The sequence below is a fragment of the Sturnira hondurensis genome, unplaced genomic scaffold (assembly GCF_014824575.4).
Source record: "Sturnira hondurensis isolate 20B ecotype Veracruz unplaced genomic scaffold, ASM1482457v3 Scaffold0022215, whole genome shotgun sequence".
Taxonomy (NCBI): Eukaryota; Metazoa; Chordata; class Mammalia; order Chiroptera; family Phyllostomidae; genus Sturnira; species Sturnira hondurensis.
This window is the reverse complement of record NW_028094846.1, coordinates 1379116-1399417: the sequence shown is the minus strand read 5'-3', so window position 1 is coordinate 1399417 and position 20302 is coordinate 1379116. Positions and strand designations below refer to the sequence as shown.

General features: G+C 59.8%; 1 protein-coding gene across 2 annotated transcripts in view; it reads right to left on the bottom strand.

Moving 5' to 3' along the window:
• The window catches only part of PBX1 (PBX homeobox 1), a 207518-nt gene that overhangs the window by 159548 nt on the left and 27668 nt on the right, over positions 1-20302 (bottom strand). The gene's annotated exons all lie outside the window — the stretch shown is intronic.

Below are 20302 nucleotides of genomic sequence, written 5' to 3'. Positions count from 1 at the left end.
TAAAACGAAAAAGACAATATGTGGCCTAAACCAAACTGTGTGCCGGCGTAAGGGGTGCTGTAAAGCCTTTATTGCCACTTGTTAGGGAAGACCTGTATGGCCCACTCGTGAGCAATAAGGCGCCAACCCAAACTCCAGCACTAAAAACTTTACAGCCCCCACATATCATGGATTTCCAGACTGAGAGGGAGGCAGAGAGCCGCACAGACGAAGACCTCTGCCGGCGCACCCACCACGCACACAGGCCAACGCTCCCAGGTTCCGACAGTGCCACCTTCTAACGGACTCCTTAAACTCACCTTAAACCTCTCTCACTCCTCAGCTGTCAGGCCCCACGCCCTGCCACTCCGGCTCTGAGCAGCGCGGGCAGCTCCGCTGTGGGCAGGAGGAGCGGGGCAGATCCCCAGGGCGTGTGGGCCGGCCCGGAGCACAAAGTGGGGACCCCAGGGTCCAGCGGCAATGCCACCACTAACGTGTGACTCACGGTGTCATGAAATGTCCCTGCTGCCACGGAGAGGTCTGGTCAAGGTGACCTTCACGGGCTGGGAGAGCGCGGACCGCTGAGCCCAGTGCACAGGGTGAGACGGCTCCGTCTCCGCCCTCGCCCCTCGCCTCCCCCAGAAATGCGTCCCCAGGGTCGGCTGCAGACTCGTTTCCACCCTCATCGGAAGACTATGGGACTAAACACAGTGATTTAAACCAAACCTGTAGGAAACCATTTGGAGAGTAGACTTAAAACCATATTTGGAAAGTGAGTGACGACTTCTGTAATTTCCCCCCAAATTTAGCTTTCACGGGCTCCCTCGCAGTGAGGGCTGCAGGATGCAGGCGATGCCGCTGAGCTCGGCCAGAAGAACAGACAGCCCTGGAAGCGGCCCCTGGTGCCCCTTCCCTGAGTTCCCTGCTCAGGCAGGCACGGGAAGACGCCTTGGGGCCCAGGCTCCATTCACCGAACCTCCCCACGGCCAGTCCCGCCCGAGGTCCCGCAGGAAGCCCGCCTGGGGGCCCACTCGGCCTGATCCCGCCCGCCCCGAGTGCCACGTGGGAACGCTGAGACAGCTCCAGGCTGGTGGAGAAGACGAGCCACAGAGACGGGATGTATCGGGCGCCGTATCGGGCGCCGTGACTTTGGGAGCACAGATAGGGGCGCCAGCCCGGCTGCTGGAGAGGGGATGTGCGTCCCCAGCGAGGCTGTGGTCCACCCGTGCCAAAGCTGGGAAACGCGAGCGACCTGGTCCAGCTTCCCCCAGACATCTCGTCCAGCACCCTGGCTTCCACCCCTGGGGACTCCACTGACGTGCACTGTGACTCCATGTCTCTGCTGCTCTGACCCTCCTGTCCGCTCTCAGGTGCCACCACGTCTGACCCACCACGCGGCCCTGCCACTGTCCCCTACCATGCTCGCAGGTGCAGGAGGCCACTCTTGCTGGATCAAACACACTGAGGCTGCAGGGGACACAGGGGTGAGGCCAGGCCACCGCCAGCCACATGTCGGGACCAGCGCATCCCAAAATCAATAGCACGTTTACAGTAATGGAAGTTCGGTGGCCTCCATTTCGCGAGGCGCTGAAACGTGCCAGGGGACTGAATGAAAGCTCAGGCTTTGAAAGGGGACTGGAAGACAGACCTCCTCGAAAAGACCTTGGCAAATGGTTCATTTTTCCTTAAAGGAAGAAAGGGCATTTTCAATTAGGTGACTGGAAGCGCAGACGCTGCAGGTGCGTTTCAGCGAAGCCCTAAGTGCTCTCGACCCCCCGCCCCCTCCCGACAAGGCATTAGTAACACGAGATTTAAGATGCCCAATTAATTTTTTCCAGCCATCAGCCACAAGGAGATGCAGGAGGAGGTTAAAAGCTAAGTGTTTAATTAATATTAAATTTATAAGATTCCCTACCACAGAAAGCATTGTAAAACGGAAAAGCAGTTAATTTTATGGTTGCCGTATAGTCCTCTGCTTTGGTCTCTGATCTACGGCGCAGTCGCCACCCGCAAGGAAGCCTCCGTGTTGGCGCGGCGGAGGGGCCTGCAGACAGGGGTGGGGCCCGGACTGGTCAGCGGCCTCGATCAGCACCGCCTGAACGCGGGTGGTCAGGGAACAGCCCCTGTCTGAGCCACGCACACGGAAAAGGCGCGGTCTCGTCACTCGTGCCTTAAGCCTCACTTTTCTAGAGTACAGGACCAGCAAGCAGCAGCTGGCCCTCTCCGTCCGACTTCGGATGAAACACTGGAGCAGAAGGGGTTTAGGCTGGAATGTGAGCGAACTTCCTACCCACGGAGCCACACCAGCTCGGGCTCTGAAAGACCTTTCTCAGGCTGAGGGCTGTCGAGGCTTGAACCACTCGGCGGGCCAGACCACAATGTCGCCTTTGCTGCAGAGACGCTCTGGAACTAGGGAAGTGTGTCTTTCTGGGATGTTCTATGTACACTGATCCATTTCTACCAAGGGCTCCTCCTGCTCAGCTCCCATGTAGACACCCAGGCCTGCACTGCAGCCCCCCGTCATCGGTGATCTTGCAGAAGTCCCAGGGGTAAAGGACAGAGGACAGGAACCAGAGTTAGCAGAGACGGGGCTGACCTGAGCAGGGTTTCCCCAGGTCTCAGAACACCCTGCATCGGCCGACCGACACAGGTGTGCGGTCCTGCTCCCGGGCGGGACCGTGATGGTTAGAAGGGAGGGTAGGGAGCGTGCGCCCCACACGTAAGCAGAGTGTTTAGGCTGCAGAACCGCCAGACACCTGCCTTTACCACACCCCTGCCCCGAGAGCTGGGGGCTGAGGAGGGTGGCAGAGGCCGGGACAGGGCTGGGAGGGGCGGGAAGAGCGCTTCCGGCCCAAAGGACTCAGTGTCCTGGCCCCAGGAGAACACAGGCGCTTCCGATTCGTGGCCCAACTGCCTCAGACCCAGAGACAAGGGCCAACTGTGCAGAACAGACCGTGGGAGAGGCGGCGCGGTGAGGGTGTGGGGAAAACTCACGGGAGGGGCTTTTTCCTATAAAAAAAAAAATCCCATCAGGGATCTCATTATAATTTCATTATCAGCAGAAAAACCAAGTAAGTGGCAAGAAAAGGCGTCTCAGCTTACTAGTAACACACACACGCTAAGATGAAAGACCCCAGCTTCAAAGCGGCCGCTAATTTCCCAGCTTCAAACGACGCGGTGAGAAAGATGCCGGTGATGAGCACGCCTTTTCCACCGGCTCACTCAGGAGTTCCCCCATCCGTCCCCCTCCCCAGACCCACTCTCCTCCTGGACCGGAAACAAGTACCAGGTGGGACAGCAGGGTCCCGAGTACACAAGCTCTCCCCGTCACAGCTGTGCCAGTGAAGATGCGGGGGCTGGGGGAGGCAGCGGGACAGAGGGACGCCGTGTCAACACCAGGTGGGGTGCGAGTGGTTCTGCCAGCAGAGCCTCCAGTCACCGGACCAGGCCCTGAAAGTGGGGTCCCCGTCTCTCAAGCCTCCAAGGACAGAGGACAGAAGAGGGAAGAACAGGAGCAACGAGCACGGAAGTCCCCGGAGTGACAGAACCACTGGCCTTTGGGACCCCTGCCCTCGGGAAAGGCTCCGAGGGCACAGCCCCCATGGCCACCATGAGCGGGCAGCCGTGAGTCAACCACAGGCAGGGTCTAAGTTTAAGGGACGGGTCGTCTCAGACATCGGGAGGGCCCAACTTAGTAAGGAGAGTGATGCAGTTTTTCCTTCTTTCTTTATAAAATTGGTCCTATAAGGAGCACGGAGCAAGGCAAAAGAAGCAACCTGGAGAGCTCATGGAAGCACCACGGAGGGAAGCCACTCTGTCCCCAAGCACAGGTCCCAGCACCACACCAGAGAGGGTCCCACGCTGAGGCTTCAGCCAGCTCATAAAGGAGAAGCGCTTGGACCGGAGGGGTGTCCCATATACAACAAAAGCAACCGCCGCCACCAGTAACCTGGTAACACACTCGAGTACCGAGGAGATGCACGGCACTGTTCACCCACCAGGACGCCGACTCCCGGAGACACACTCACACTGAACACACGCAGTGCCGACTGATGGTGGTCTGACTCACAATCTGACCGTATGACATGCTCAGCAGAAAGCTGTCCTCGGGGTGGCGGCATGCGGTTCCACGCCCCCTCTTGATGCAGCGCAGGGCCAGTCCGCAGCTCCGGGTCAGCACCACGACTGTGACTCACGCTCCTCAGTGCACTGTGCAGCCAGCATTTCTCGGAGACTGTGTTTTGTGTTTCCACACCCGACCATGTTTATTATGAAGTGCCCACCTGTGTCCCTGCTTCAGGTGAGAAGAGGAGGAAGGCAATCGCAGGCTCCCCCACTTACTGTGGGTTGTGCCCCAATAACGGCCATGTTCTGAGCGCGTGGAAGGTGGGCTAGACGAAGCCATGGTGCCTGGCAGGTGGGGTGCACGAAATGCCTTTCCAACGTACGGTGGGTTTACCAAGACCCAACCCCACCAGAAGTCAAGGGGCACCTGTGTATGTACGTACACGCCCGCCTCTCCCAGGCCTATGACCTATGACCCTGGACAAAAAAAGAGAACAGGCTTCTGGGACTGATGTTCCCGGGAGCTCAAGCCACCTGCACACGCAGTGCCCAGACACTGCGTGGTGGGCGTAGCGTGTCCCACACGGAAGCGGTCCCGTCCTGACTGAGGGACGTTTCTGCCCTGTGGATAGATACAGTTCCAAGTTTCTCCTAGTCACTGGAGAAACAGACGGCACGTGAAGGAAATCTTCACAAGTGTATTTTCTAGAACTAAAGTAGCTGTCAGAAGGGATGGTCACTTGCTGAAAGGTTTATAAGCAGCATTGGTGACAAAGGCTGGGTGGAGGCTCCCAATGTGCGTGAACGCAACCTCCTGTTCACAGCGAAAAAGGATAACCACCACTACAAAGGGGGAGTTACCACTACAGCCTCTACAGACGATGGAAGACACACCCGGGCAAAAAGCTGAGAGGAACGAAAAAGCACCTCTGTGGGCAAAGGTGTCATCAAACACCACAGCTTCTCATGCATCCAAAGAATTCCAGCAGGCGTGTCTGCGAGTGCGCACGTAACTCCGTCCCATTCACAGACTGCACTCCGTGTGCACACGGACTCACCAAGCCTTTCCCACAACTTCATGCCACCCCCCCCCCAGGTCCCTGACCCACAAGTTGGGAATCGCCGTACCAGGCACAGGAAGATTCCAGCTGGAGACAGGCCTCTGACCACGTCATCCTCGGGGAGAAAAACGACCTTCACACAGCTGAAGGCTTTGCACACACCTCTCTTTTGCTACAAACACGAGCAAGACGTAGACAGACACAACACGAGCGATCCCCCAGTTTACGCGGCCGCCACTGGGGGCTTCTAACACAGCACCATTTCTCTTCCGCACGAAAGCCTATCTTCCTCCATCTTCCGTGTATACATCTCCTGCTGCAAATTGCAAGAAAGGGTATTGTGGAGAATAACACAATCGAAATAACATTTCTAACAAAGATGTATGTGCATGATCGATGGCAACAGTAGCGATTGCTTAAGAAACATTAGTAAATAATTCTTCCTACACAGTTCCTTTTGCAGGAGGAGGACAGGAAGCAACAACGCCCCGGAGAAAGACGCCCCATGAAGACACCCCACACAGACGCCCACACGGTGCTCATACCCCCCCCCCACGCTCCCCCGCTCATCCACCCTCGGCTCCTGTTTGTCTGCGGCCACTTGCGACTGGATCTGTCAAGCCCCCTTAACAACTTGTTGTCACAGCCCATTACCAAACTGCATATAGTTATATATTCCACTAATTAGGCTTCTAAAATATCATTAACATGTCTCTTGATCATTAGCATAACGTATGAGGCGTCCTCGTTAGACACGACTCCAGTTTGTTAACGTGGTAATGGAAGGCACGCGGGCTCGGCAGGAACCGGGAACCACGGGGAGGTGGAAATAGCCGCACAGAGAGCGACAGACGAGGGCAAGGAGGGCAGGTGCGGCCCGAGAGGAGGACACGGAGAAACACCCTGAGAGCACCAGGAAGTCACGGCCCGGCACTCGGGGGGCACTCTGGCACAAAGGTGAGACCTAAGGCGCCCGCCAGCCTGGGAGGAACGGAAGCCGCCAAGGAAATGTGCCCGAGCAGAAGGCTTCAGAGTTTCCCAGACAAGCACAGAGATCTCCCCCCTTCCTGACCTCACAGCTGGCTGGGCACGCACGGGGCTCTGCCTCGCCCACAGCTGCTCCACGCTGCTCAGGTCCTGGTGGCAGAAGCTGCAGTCTGGTAGAACTGGGGACTGGGGGGGACAGGGGGCGACACTCTCCTGTCGCTCACCAGGCCCTGGACTGACACACTGCCCGTATCTCTGTACCTGCTGCTGTCATGCTGGTCACCTGTGTGTACGTAGGGGTGGGCCTCCCCTACGGAGACGATGCATGCCCTGTGTGGAGAAGGAGGCTGTCACCAGAAAGGGCAGCTGGGTATCTGCATGGCGTGTCAGCGGGCGCGTGTGTGTGCACCAGCCGTGTGCCGGACAGGCTGCGATCTCACAATGCCAGGTGAGCCTACCTTTCGCATCTCCTGGAGACGTTCCCACATGCTGCTGCGAGGACTCGTGGGTCAAGAACAGAGTACCTCACACAGTAACTGTTTAGGGAGGTGGCAAGTGGATGACAGGCAGAGAGTCTGAAGGAACTTGGAGAGCTGGGTTCTGAGCATGTGCAGACCGCGTGCCCAATGCATTTCTGAGCTTGGCCCACGGGAGGATGCTGGTCACAGGCAGAGGACAGCAGCCTTAGAAGCAACCAAGAGACCCCCTCTCTCATCACCATGCCATAGAAAGGTCACCGCGAATGCAGAGTCCCACGTGCTCCCAGTCCCGGCACAGGAGCCGCTCCGGGCAGCTCTGAAGTCTGTCCTGCAGCAGGTGGACGAAATGCAGGCAAGCCATGCACATGGCACAGCGCAGATGGAAGTGGCTCTGGAAGTGGCATCAGCAGAGCTGGCCCTGATGCCTGTCACCTGCTGCTTTACACCACTTCCTCCCACCACGACGCTGTCCCAGGCACACCGTTCCCAGCCCAGCCTTGCCTGCAGCACTACAGGTCCCAAGGCCACATGGAAGCGAGCTGGCTAAACTCGATGGCCCCCAGTGGAAGCGTCTAGCCCAAGTGACCCTGCAGGAGCATCCCTGATGGTGTCTCCATAGTCCTGTGACCCAGTGTGACACGTACAGGGCTCCCTCCCTCACGGGCACAAACCTCAAAGCTGGCAGACTTGGTAGGAACAGCCCGACTGTCTGGTTCTTAAAGATGACAGGGCAGCTGGTAGAAACACCCACCCAGATGCCGCCGTGCCTCCCAGGCAGGCCCGGAGCCGGCCATCCGCAGGGGGCGCTGACGGGAACGCTCTCCCGGATCCACAGAAGCCCCTCTGATGCGGTGGACTGCACCGCGGGGGGGAGACGGCCAGGTCTCACGATTCTCTCCTCCACAGCCCCAAACAGTTCCAGCCCCCCAACCCTGCCCGCAGCCCTTGGGTGCTCCCCGCACCAGCTCGGAGCTGCTGGGCCACTGTCGACCGTGGGGTCTGGAACCCCCCCCCCCTCTGCACAGAAACCAGAGGGGGGGGGCAGAGCAGAAGGACAAGGGAAGAGGGAAGGCGATGGAAAACCTGGAAAGGGCAAATGGAGAAGAAGAAATTTCTTTGGCTTTCCTCCCCAAACCTGAAGGAACAGTCACGGAACATTCCATGGTTTCCACAGGGCACTCTGCACCAGGCCTGGCTTGGGGCTGTGGGGACACGTCGGGAGGTGGCAGGTGAGGACAGGGAGGGAAAATTCTCTATCGCACACAAATATGCATGTGCACACACACAAGCACACGAATTAGTGAAAGAGCCTAAAATGAGAATGACTTTTTAAAGATATGAAAGCCTTATGTTTACACACATACAACAATTAAATCACCTGAAATCACTCTGACAGCGTAGAGCCTCCATGAGTGACTTAGGAGACCTGCTTTATCATTAAAAAATAAGACAATAAAGTAGGTCTCTAAACACAAATGGGTGTTTCTAAAGAACCCGGGTACAAACGCTTGCCTGTTAAAAGCCTGCCTGTTAAAAGCCTGCCGGGACAGGCAGGGCACTGATTCTGCCGCGTCAGGAGGCAGCACCAACACCTGCCCCCCCCACCCCACCCCCACCGCAACTGCTCGTGCACATCCCGACCAGGGCAGTCGGCCCGGGGGACGGCTGACGGAGGGCTGCAACCAGGGCTTCCGGTCCCTCTTCAACCCCAGCTCAACCCCAGGGGGACGTAGAGGAGGCACCTCTGAGCAAAGGGCCGCCTCCCGCCCCAAACTCACACCCACCGGCTCTCCCTCGCCCAGGCACAGAGTCCCGGGGAGCTGGCACCCTCCTTGGTCAGAGAGCAGTGACGGAGATGACGACGCGGCCCACCTCACGGGCTGCGGGGGGGCTGCAACTGCAACATCACGGATGAGCCAGACCTCCTGAGACCGCACGGGGCAGGCAGGGGCCCGTGGTCAGGAGACTTGGACAAGCCCCTGGTCCCCCCACCCCCGGGACCCCTGCACCCTCACTGGGACCTGCCGAGAACCTGCAGGAATCCCCCCGGAGCCTGGAGCATGTCCAGACCCCCACCCTGCGTCCAGAGCGGGAATCTTCACCGGCAGAATCAGAACATCCATAGATGGTCGTTGGGGGCTCCTCAGCTTCCTGAAATGGTGGGAAACTGTGTGGGTCTGAGCTCATTGTACCTTCCCAGGAAAGGCCACTGCTGTCACCAGAAGGTACAGGGACACGTGACCCGGGAGCTAAAGGCTGCGCCCCGGGCTGGCAGCAGGCGGGAGCCGCTCTCAGGAGTCAAAAAGCACCCGGGGCCCTGTCTACACCCGGGCCCTGCAGGTCCCTGTCCCTCCACCCCCACCCGGGCCCCTTCCCTGAAGGGCTGAGCAAGTCGCTGCCTAGAGACGCGTCAGGGGCTGCAGGGCCCCTTCCCAGCCAGACCGGCACGGGGTGCGCGGGCCTCGCCTTCCCTCCGCAGGCTCCGAGGGCCCGAGCTGGTAAACGGGGCTCCAGCAGGGCCGCGGGTCCCCCCTGAAGGCAGAAGAGGGGACTGAAGGTGCTGTGGAGGGGGTGTGGGTCGGCCCAGTGGGGGGCTGCTCCTGTGAAGTCCCTCAGGTCTCCCCCCACCGAACCCTCAGTCACCCCGAGCTCCCCTGGCGTGGCGTCCTCGGGGATGAGCCCACCCTCTCTCTGTCTCCTGCCCGACGACCCCCCTTTCCTCTGACCCCGAGCTGGGCGCCACCGAGATTGGAGAGAAGCTGATGCCGGTGTTAACAGCCAGCCCATTCTGCTTCGGGGTCTGCAGCTGGGCAGCTTCTTTCTGCGCGAGAGCAGCGTCGCATGTCCGTGCGCGGGGCCGGGGCGGGCTGGGCACCTGGACCTGGCAGTCCCAGCGCACCCTGGCCTGCCTGACTCAGGCCGGGACCTAACCTGCTCCCTTGCTGACTGGCGGCGGCCGGGAGCCTCAGTCCCTCGTGGACGTGCGAGAGGGAGAGACCAAGGCGCTCCTGCCGCTCACGTCGGCGGACAAGCTCTGCGGGCGAGGGGCCGGTCCCGGGACGTGGCTCCCAGAAGGCCCTCCCGTGTCCTTCGAAGGGTGTCTGTGTGACGCTGAGGAATCGCGCACAGAGACTATTTGCTCAAGTCTGAGTTTTTAGGTAAAACAAAACTCATCTTCCCCCTTGTCCACCATTCTCCAGAGGGTCTCGGCACCAACGCTGCAGTGAGCTGTGGCGAATCAAACAGCAGGAGAGGCGCGAGCGAGCCGGCCGGTCCCGTTCGCTGGGCACCCGGGGGCCAGGGGCTCGTGTCCACACCTCCAGCCTGTGCGTGCGGTGGCTCTTCCAGGGGAAGTCGATGCAGAATCTGCGTGGGTCCTTTATGTGATGCTTTCAAGGACTTATTTACAGTGCAGCTAATGTGGGAGGTGAGGGGCAGTCGTCCCGCGAGGGGAGGCGAGACAGTGAGTGGGAAGGACCGCTGGGGGCCCAGCCGGGCCTTTCTGGAGAAGGGTGGTGCTCACGGCCCTGCCCCTGCGGGCGCTCTGCCCACTGGGGGGCAGCGCAGGCTGTGTGAAGGGCGGGCGGGCCAGAGAGCTGGGTTCCAGTCTGCACGGCCCTGGCCCCAGCCGTGTGCCCAAGAGAAAGTGGGACGAGCGATGGGGACGAGCCCCCAAGGGGCAGACTCAGCCTGTGGCCAGGGGCCCCCACGTGCAGAAGCGGACTGTCCCCTGGTGGGAAGATGGCGCCGCACAGGGACTGACAATGAAGAGAACACCAGAGCACGCACGGTGAAACCGAATTTTCTCAGGTGGAGCTTGGAGAACGCTAGTCCAGGGAGGAGGGGTCAGGCCCAGTGACCCGAAACCACCAGGGACCGCACCCTGGACCCTGAACTGGCAACACAGGAAGGCTGGCACTGGGGGGAGCGCTCTGAGTCACCACCATCCCAACCTGCCTGACCAGGCAAGCACTCCCCACACTGCAGCCACTGGGAGCCCCGCCAAACACAGTGCTGCCTGGGCCACTGATGGCAGCCGTGCGCCCCGCCCAACCCCGTCCCACACCCCGTCCCAGACCTCGGAGCCCAGTGCGCCCTCCACAGCGGGGGTGGCCGGTCTGGGCTGCTCTCCCACAACCCGCCCCACCCCCACTGTATCAGATCCACACTCCAAGCGCGAGGCAGCTGGCCAGGGTGAAAGGTTCATTCCGTGGCTGTAAGGCTCAGCCCTGCCGCAGGCTCATCTGGGGCTTGAACCTTGTCACCTCGGCCGCATTAGCTGTAACCAACTGAGCTGACTAGCCCCAGACATTGGCCTTGGTTCTAATCTCCACGGGAAATGAAACTTACAGGCACCAGCACACGGCCCAGAGGCTTTGGTGTATAACTTCAGGATCTTTTAAACGATTATGAGGTGAAGGTAACCGTTTCATCCCTAACAAGAAAGAAATAGTCCAGAGATCCCATGATGTGACCTCTGGAGCTGGACTCCAGGTGGGCTCAAACCCAGGCCTACTGGGTAACAGCTGTGTGACCTCCCACAAATTACTTAGTTGGATCTCGGGCTCAAAATCTGTAAATTAGGACAAACTTACCCCATTCCTCAGCGGATGACGGTGAGGTATCTGTGAAACGGTCTGTGTCCGTGGACTTGGCGCCGTGCCCAGCACACAATCGGTACCACACACGCCGGTCATTCCCACCACACTCAACGGATCGAGGACGCTCAGAAAACGCACCCCGCTCCAGTTGGTGTCGAGAAAACACAACCGTGGGTATTTCCCCCTCAGGTACATCACTGTTTCACGATGTGATTTATCAGAAAATGTGCCTCTTACACCTTCACTGAAGATTTCAGTGAGCAGTGGAGATGACCTTGGCCAGGCTTATGCCCTTGAGAACAGATTCCTAAATTAATAACTTCAGCAGCCATAAAATAGCGTCAGCTGACTGACACTCACTTTACTGGTACACTCCCAGGGGTATTTCTCAAGGGAGGTACACCCAGTGCAATGCTGAACAACTGAGAGGAACCAGCCCTTGGCCAAGCCTGGTGTTTCCCGACGCTGTAGCATAGATCGCTGCTCAGCAACAGGAGAAAGGACAGGTGAAGGGAGACCTAGGGACAGAGAGTGGCAGAGGCGCAGCCAGAGGACACAGGACCCTGGGGCGCAGGAGAGCAGAGAGCCACCCGGACCCGCGCCGGGGGCTGCATCAGGGACCAGCCCAGACCTGCTCGCACACTGACTCAACCCCCAGCTTGGAGAAGGGCCACCGGGAAGCTTCCTGGGGGTCACAGAGCTGCCACTCCAGCCGCCAGTGACAGACGGAGGCTGAGCAACCTGCCTCACCGTACACACAGCTGCGCTCCAGCAGGACGCCACCTGGTGCATCGTCCCAGGAGAGCCCATTGGGAAGGGTCCCATGGCGACCACCTGGACGGCACCTCATCACCAAATTCTACAGCCCATCACCTCCTGAACTCCTGGCTCTTAACCTGTGACACCTTTCCAGGTGTGTCCGGCCCAGGAAAGCCAACACTGAAGTCCACGGGTGTCTGGTCCCTCCAATCCTCTTCCTCCCCACTCCCCCACCTCCGTCAGGGTCTCAGGGGCTTACTCAGCTGCACTACCAAACGCTGCTCTAACTGGCAGAGTCCTGCAAAAACAAAGCCGCACAAGTCGGTCTGGTTCCTGGGCCACGCCCAGTGACGGCGCCACGTCACCAGCGCATCCACCCAATCGATGGTGTGGCAGCTGGCCACCCACACAGCTGGAGAGACGCAGACTCATCACGGAGGTCAGTCGGTCCCTACCACTCAGGAGGCCAGCTCTGCTTGCTGGTCACCGGCGGGAACCACCACCCACATACTCAGGTACAGCCCACCTTCCCAAGAGGCCATTCGCCTGAGAGGAGGAGAAATCACTCCAGAAAAATGATGCTTCTGTGTCGTTATTTTCACATCTGCCAGTGCAGAGAAAATCAGATATGGAGAAAAAATAACGAGTTCGTTTTTCAGAGATTCCTTGTGGTTATTTGAAAGACGATTTTGGCCACAAGTAGAGTGGACACAGAGCGGTCAGTCAACCAGCCCAGGGTGTCCGTAAAAGGGGGCGTGGGCCCCGATTCAGCCCCTCACTCCACACACTGGTTACTCCCCGTAGAAACGACGTCTGCAAGCTTCCTGGGTTACGTGAGAAACTCGGTTTTCAAGAGAAACTAATGGAGAAAGCTGAACTTGCTCAGTGTTGACCGACAAGCCAGAGCCTCCACCGGCCACGCGTGTCCCGCCCTGTCCGGGGCCAGCACGCGTGTTGCGTGAAGCCACGCTCAGATCTGCAGAACGTGCGGGGCCCGTTTTAGGAGCTGCTTCTGAATGCAGACGGTGAAAGTGGAGGCAGAGCCTGTGCTGGCCAGTTCGCAGAAACCAGCTGTCCCGGCGGGACTGCTGCGGGTGCCGGCGTCACACACCAACGGTACAGAGAACAGGTGGGCGGGAGCTGGGGAGAGAGGGTGGCACCCACGGGTGGACACCCTGCCCCGCAGGCAGCCTGGCTCGGCCCTGGGACAGCCATGTTGCCTGTCCATGACAGACGGAGGCTGATGGACGCAGGCAGCAAGCCTTCGCCCGACACAGGTCTGGGCCCTCGGTTCAGTCTTCTAACCACCCCGCCTCAGTCCCTCATCTGGAAGGGAGAGGACGGAACGATGGCCTCTGAAACGCCCCCCTCGGAGAGGTCCCCTGCTGCTGCCTCGCGCTCGCACACCCAGGCAGCCCCGTTGCTGCAGGTCCCACTGGGGATGACCAGACTTGCATGCTGCGTCCTGTGTTACTCGGGCAGAACAGTGCTCCTTGGGGGCGCTCCTACTCTGCTTCCCCCACCTGACACCCCACGGGCACACCCTCTGGGAGATGAAGTTAGTTGGCCAGGCCGCGAGTGTCCACAGGGGGACCTGCAGCGACAGGAGAGGGGACTTGGGCCGCAGGGAACACTGCCAACCCTCTCCCCTTTCTGCTGTGGCGTCCCAGCTCACTCCCAGCCACGCAGCTACCCCCTGACGGGGACTCTGGAAGTCAGGACTCCACGCAGAGAGACAGCTCCAGGGGGCAAGCTGCCAGGCCCGTCCACTGCGCCCACCACGCACACCCGACGTGCAAGGCTGGCTCAGAGCCTGAGAGGAAAGGCCAAGCCCCCACGCCAGACCCCTCACCACCTCCCCTCCGCCCTCCCGAGCCCAGGGTTCATCTCACGGTGCAGCTCCACTACTTTCTTCCGACCCGGGGCAAAATGTCCCCTCCTTGAGACCCTGAAAAATCACATGACGTCATGTGGCTTGTGTCAGGGTTATAAATGGGCCTGGGAGGCTGGGGTGTAACCTGATGCTATCAAAACAGTGGCCCTGGGGAAGAAAGGAGGCCATTGTTGGCGGCCTGGCTCTCCCAGGCTGGAGGGGAAGGGGGAAGGGCTCACGGGAGGCCATGCCACGGGCCCTGCCCCCGCCAGGCAGCCACCCTCCAAGACCCAGGGGTCCCCATGTCCTGGGGGTGGGGGGTCACCCTCCTCCGAGTTCTCCAGGCCGAGGGGATGAGCTGAGTCCTATTCACCGCCTACCTCCCTCAGAGCGGAGCGGCAGCAAGGCTGAGGGCGGCGCAGCCCACGGCCCCACCCCAGTCTGTGCTCCGCAAGGCCCCCCAGACCTGCCCCAGAGGGAGAACAGGTCCCACCAGGGCACGCGAGGGCAGTGGTTTCCCCCGACAGACAAATCTGAACGTGGCCCACTCCAGAGGCATGAACAGACCCAAGAAGGAGCAACGAAAACCTCCAACGCAACTGCAAAGCAAGAAGCCCTGCCCTCGAGGACCAAACAAAACACTGTCCCAGTGAAGGGTGGGTTCCCGTCCGGTGGCACGGCGACAGAAAGATCAGGGGGACGGGGAGCTGGGACAGACCCCAATCCAGACGAAGGGCTGGCACAGAAACAGAAACCTTTTCATGATAAAACGAGAAGAAAAGGGACTTATGGTGGGAGAAAGTTCAGAAACTAAAAAGCCAGACAGATGTCAGCCGGCCCGGCTGGACAGAATTCATTCTGGATCGAGCATTTCTTTTAGTTTCCTCTGTTCTTTCTCCCCCACCTCCCGGCTCGCCTCTGCAGCAGCCCGGCCGCCCCAGCCAGCCTGGTGCCGGCTCCGCCATCGCTCAGGACGGCGGGCCTGACTCAGGGCCACTGTGGACTGGGGCGCGTGGGATGGTGCGGAGCAGCCTCTGGCGTTTCCTCGGGGTTTTCTCTTGTTCCCACCCAATTGTTGCTAATCCCACTATCACCCTCCCAGGAATGTCACCTCTTACAAAAGCTGTCCCCACTCCCCAGCGCTGTCTTGGCTTAATTAACACGCAATTAAGAAAGTCAGCTGCACAGACCACTGGGTCCCTGGTTGCTAAACTCGCTTTTGTGTGAGGCCCACAGTGGCGTCTCCCCCAGGACACCGCGGGGACCCTGAGCTGGAGCGGGTGGCGCCCCAGGCCCACAGGCAGGCCCTCCCAAAGCGCTTTCCCACAGAGCCCTGGGATGGGCCCTCCTCAGTTCAAAGCAGGGGTGGGAAGGGCCAGGACCACCCTCCTCGCTCGGAGCGGACATCTCCCTCACAAGCCCAGTCCCTCAGTCAGCAGGGACGCTGTTGTTGGCGCCAGAGTGTTGTTGCCTTAAGACCCACAGGCCGATGGCAGGCGGGGACTCAGACGGGAGGCAGCTGAGGTGGCGGCCGAGGCAGCCTCAGTCCCAACCCTGAAGGGGCAGAGGAGACACATGGGTGCAGAGGCGGGCCCCTGACTGGGGGCACTGGGGACCCTGCAGGCCTGGAGTCACTGCCCCTCAAAAGGAACCGTGTGCTGGGACCCCATCACGCAGCTCCCTTCTGTGTTGAAGGTGGTCACGCATGTCTCCCCTCTGTGGGTCGGTCACTGCATTAGGTGCGGGGAAAGCAGAGAGAACGCGGAACGGTCACCGCCCCTAAAGTCACAGGTGTTCCTTCCCGTCCCCTGGGTGCAGAGCTCTTTCCAAACTCAGTAACGAGGTCCGAGGGGACTTCATGAAACCCGCGGGCTCAGTCGTCTGCACGGAGCAGCGCCGGGCTCCAGAAGAGGCTGAGACCCCCGGATGCCCGGGGGGTGGGCACAGGGAAGGCCTAGAGAAGCCTCAGGAATAAAAGGGGATGGAGGGCAGAGAATGAGGGGCACGGCGCGCAGAAACACGGTGCTTTTAGAAAGGCACCCACACATTTCTGAGACAGGTACACATGCCCTGCCCTGCTTCTTCTGTACCCCCCCCCCCCCCCCCCCCCCCCCCCCCGTGTCCGGGTCTCGGACTGTCGGGAGAAAGAACCGGTCCCGAGAACACCACCCGCGGAGCAGCCAGCTGCGGGGCAACGGGAAGGGCGGTGTCCAGCCCGCGCCCGCTGGGCTCCGAGATGCTCCGACTCCTGCTCTGAACATCTCACTTCCTCAGGGGGACACACGGTGCTAAGAGAGGCCTCCTGAAAGGTCTGACACCTCTGTCCCTGAATTTATTTTCTCGTTAATGAGAAAATGGAGATTTATTGTTTGAAACAATGTCTGTTTCATATCAACTCTTTCCCCCCGTTTTTCCCCAAGACACTGGAGCGCCAGAGACCAGGAGCAGATGTTTTATATTCCGGGAGAGAGTAGTCCCCCCAATTCCCGAAAGATTCCTGGAATTCTTACATGAACAGAAATTAGCTGCAGAGAAAGAATCGTGAATCACGAGCGGGGAGCCCCCTGAAGTCTCTACCCCCTCCTCCCAACCCCTTCCACCCAAACTCGACCTGTCCCCCTCCGGGGTCATGGAGAAACCCCCGAAAGACGTGGCGAGGAGCCCAGGAGCAGAGCGCCTTCCACCACCAGAGGAGCCGGCACAGTGCCGGGAGTCAGGGCTGCGTGGACTCGGCCCCGCTCAGCCTAGGCTTCGCTCCTCGGCCAAAAGGCTTCCGGCCTTGGCCGCCACCTCTGCCCAGTGGAGGTGACAGCACACAGCCTGCCACTCTCGCTGGAGTCCGGCGAGATCGAATGGGAGGCAAGCGGACCCCACTCGTCACGCGCCTGTGGCAGCAAAGAGGGTCTGCATTAGCCACTGACACCAGGCCCTCTGTCTGCAGGACTCTGGGCCAGGGATCTCACTTCCGGACACACGGCCGGACAGAGGCCGAGCTCGGCTCTGATCTTTCCCCCTGATCTTTCCCTGTGGCAGGCCCCTGTGCTGTGACAGGGGGGCTGCCACAAGCCTTCCTCACTCACCCCACCTTCACTCAGTAACCCCCAGAGAGTACCTGGCAGGCACAGAGCCTGTGCGATGCCGGGTGCTCGGGCAACACCTGCTGAATGATGAGTGACGAGTCCCCAGTGCCAAGGTGAACAGTACAGGGCAAGCTGCCACCAGTCCCTTGACCCTGAACCTGCACCTGAAGTCATTAATGGGCCGAGGCCTTCTTCTCCGAGGACCTGGGCCCAGCACAGGGTTCTAGGACTTGGCAGGTGGAAGGAGACCTCCTCGCCATCCCTGACTGTGGCACCAGACCTACTATGCACACGTACCCTCACTTTCACAGAGCTCACGGGTAACGGGAGAAAGACTGTGAACAAGCGTAATGGGGCCTGGGCTGGGAGGGTGGAGTCCAGAGGAAGGTCACGGCTTTCCTGATGTGGCCAGACCTGTGGTTCTCACACCTGCCTTGGCTTCTAGGATGCCGGTCCCACGTCCCCTTCTGTCTCTGACGGCCCTTCCATTACGCCCTTTTCCACCCGCTTCCCAGCTGTGGCATTCTCCGGGCTCTGTCCCGGTCCCCCTTCCTCTGGGTGACGCCCTCGGGCCATCCCGTGACCTCTCACCAGACAGCCACTGCCATTTGTGTATGAAGGGCACCAAATTTCTGCCCCTGCCCCAGCTTCCGTCCAAACTGGCCCCTGGAACTCACACAGACCGCTCACCACCAGACATGCCCACCCGTCCCCGGGACCATCCCTGGCAGCTCTGTGTGGCCCGGCGGCCGGCACTGCCACCAGGTACTCCTCAGCAACACCCGTGCATCCTTCCAAATCAGACAGCGAATCTCAGTGTCACCCTGGAACGTCTGTCCCTCATGGTGAGGCTGGTGCGCCACCCTCTGTAGGTGAACGGCCTTATCAGACGCTGGAAGTCCCCGTGTAAGGTAGCACAAACGTCTGTGCAATCCCATTTACACACAGCTCGCCAGTGGCATCAGTTCCCACGCACCGGCACAGCACGAGCTGGGTTGTCACTCACAGAGTGAAACTGCGGTCCCTGCCACCAGCCAGGGGACGTCCAGAGTGCGAAGGACAGAACCCCGGCTTGCCTCTTCGGAGCAGCTGCGCAGTCCCCGCACAACCTGGAGGACAGGGACCCACCAGCGCATGTTCAAGTGCTCAACGCACGCATATTAACAGTCACGGGAGCGCAGGCTCGGTCACCTGCTTTGGATGGGGAGGCTCCCACGAGCCCCCAGCTAATGGCCAGGGTGGGGGTGTCTGGAGTGAGGGACCGCCTTGTGCTAGGCCTGCAGGAAGACGAAAGCCATCCACACGCCCGCACGAGAGTCAGACACTCGGGTCCTCTGTCCTCACTCCTCTGAGGACCCTACGGGCTAGACTCCCACGCGCTGGGGCCATGCACACCTGAACGTGCACGGACGCTGCCGTGTGTGGTCAGAGAAGGCTTCTTTCTCCATGGCAACACCGGCACTTTAACAAACCGCTCTGCTGTCCTCCGCCCCCTCCCCTGCGCCCACCCCACCCGTCAGCTCTTCCAAGAAACTCCGGTGGACCTTACCCCCACCATGGCGAGAGGTACCATCCTGGACGCCCCCGCAACTCTCCCCAGGCCCTGCGACCAGGGTCTGGGAGAAATCTCTGAGGCCTCCCCAGCAGTGAAGGGAGACGGCACGCCACCTCTCGGAGTAAAGGGACATGCGTGTCGAGTCTTCTCCTGCCTGCACTGCCGCTGACTTGCTTATTTGGGAGACAGAGTACAACATTTCAAACGCAATCTGTCTCAGAATGAAGTATTTCCGAGAAGCTCAGTCCCTGACGTGAGGGGGTCTTAGGGAGAACCTCCGAGGAATGGTTCAGCTCTACCGCAAGACGCGTTTCCGGCTTATTACGAGGAGTTCTTGCTGTTAAAATGTAATGCAGGCTTCCCTGGCAGCTCATTTCACCTGCCAGTCCTCCGTGAGGATTTGATAAGTTTCGGTGGCATATGGCCACCTCTGTGATAAGCAGGTGCACGAGCAAGGGCTCGAGGGACAGAGCAAAGGCCCCGCCCACCCCTCATGCACTGAGGTTGCATCGTTAGATCCAAGGTGAGCGGCCGTCACCCAGGGCCAGGATGCAGGACACACGAGGCCCCAGGACAGGCGGGAGTTAGGAGGTGGAGGAGAGAGGAGTGTCAGCTGGGGGCCTCAGAAGTCAGGCTGTGACCTGAAGAGTGTGGGAGCACAGTGGGAGGGCAGTGGCAGGGGACGCAAGGCGGGACGCAGGGAGGCAGGTGGCAGGCGGCGGGCCCGGGACAGCCTGTGTCAGCTGTGTGACGCACGGTGTCCTCACTGCACACAGAGTGCTCTGCACCTCGTCTACCAGGAAGCGTGCGCTCAAAATCACTGTGATCACCGCACAGGTAGGGCTCCGAGTCACTAGGCTGAGCAGCGAGCTGGGCTGAACTGGAGACTGTGGTGTGTGACAGGACGTCACTCAGAGATGCTCTGAACACGAGGACACGGAAGGTCTAAGTGTCTCCCACACGATTTGTCCTACATGTTCCATCTGAAGAGAAACGGATTTGGGGCCAGTTACTCCGTAAGCTCAGAAGTTTAACCAGAAAGCACCCGTTCCCTGGCCCAGCCCGTCCACCGCGGCTCAGACACACGTGTCACACTGAGTCACATACAGACCTCGGGAAACGCATGACTCCTTTCGCATCCAAATTTTCACACAGTGGAGGGGCTTCTAGGGAGACTCCCCTTCCCGGGCATGAACGCAGTGACATGGGGGTGGGTGACGGGCCCCCCTCCACGCCGCTGCCTCTGAGACAGTGTGGCATTACTCTCCTCCAGTTTCAAATTTTAAAGCCAAACACTCTCCCACTCTGTGTAACTTAGGCAGTTATGCAAATTCTGTGTCTTGCAGCCATCCATTCCGAACTTGGCTTAAACAAAAAGCAACCACAAAGAGGGAACAGGAAACACAGGAGAAAACCGAACCGACCCCCCAGCCCTGTTTTCTGTAGGAGAAGAAAGAAACTGCTCTCTGAGCCCCATTATTCCCACTCTATTCCTCGTGGTTACCCCGAGAAACATCCAGGGGGCGGGGTTTGGGAGAGGGGGGACGGAGATGGAAGATAAGGAAGGCGGGAACCCAGCGGGGAGGAGGGAGAGAAAGAAGGGGGGAGCTGAAACAGACGCTCGGGACCTTCTCCACTGAGATGCTGACACCCATTCGGCCAACCCGGGGCACAGCTCCCACTGCCCTCAGTGTGTTTAAAGGCAGATGTCCTATAAGTGCCTCGGGGTGGGGGGCCTCTAAGGACAGAAAGAAACCGGAGAAACCAGGTGCCCAGAGAGCCCCCCGAAGGCTAGAGCCCGTCCCTACAAGAAAGTGCCCGCCGGGGCACATTCGGTTTGAGTGTCTGGGACTTCGGAGGACG